Here is an 831-nt window from a genome sequence, read left to right on the forward strand (position 1 = left end):
GACCAGGACCAGACCAGGACCAGGACCAGGACCAGACCCAGACCAGGACCAGACCAGACCAGGACCAGACCAGACCAGACCAGACCAGGACCAGGACCAGACCAGACCAGGACCAGACAGACAGACCAGGACCAGACCAAGGACCAGGACCAGGACCAGGACCAGGACCAGACCAGGACAGACCAGACCAGACCAGGACCAGGACCAGGACCAGGACCAGGACCAGGACCAGACCAGGACCAGACCAGGACCAGGACCAGGACCAGACCAGGACCAGGACCAGGACAGACCAGGACCAGACCAGACCAGACCAGACCAGACCAGACCAGGACCAGGACCAGACCAGGACCAGGACCAGGACCAGGACCAGGACCAGGACCAGGACCAGACCAAGGACCAAGACCAAGACCAGACCAGACCAGGACCAGACCAGATCAGGACCAGGACCAAGACCAAGACCAAGACCAGGACTAGGACCAGGACTAGGATCAGGACCAGGACCAGGACCAGACCAGGACCAGACCATACCAAGACAAGAACCAAGATCAGAACCAAGACAAGACCAGGACCAAGACCAAGACCAGACCAGGACCAGGACCAGGACCAGACCAGGACCAGGACCAGACTAGGACCAGACCAGAGACCAGACCAGGGACAGTGGAGGGTGATAGAAATAGAAAATAGAAATGTTTAATGCCACAGTGTGGAACATTTCACATCTCCATGGAGACGAGCAGGTGACAGAGGCTCCTGCAGAAAAGTTCCACGGTGCAGCTTTATGTTTCTGTAGTTCATAATAAAACCTGTGCAGGTTCAGAGCGACACGTGTCT

Source organism: Boleophthalmus pectinirostris, unplaced genomic scaffold (genome assembly GCF_026225935.1).
Source record: "Boleophthalmus pectinirostris isolate CB_2022bp ecotype Guang Dong unplaced genomic scaffold, ASM2622593v1 HiC_scaffold_11, whole genome shotgun sequence".
Classification (NCBI taxonomy): Eukaryota; Metazoa; Chordata; class Actinopteri; order Gobiiformes; family Gobiidae; genus Boleophthalmus; species Boleophthalmus pectinirostris.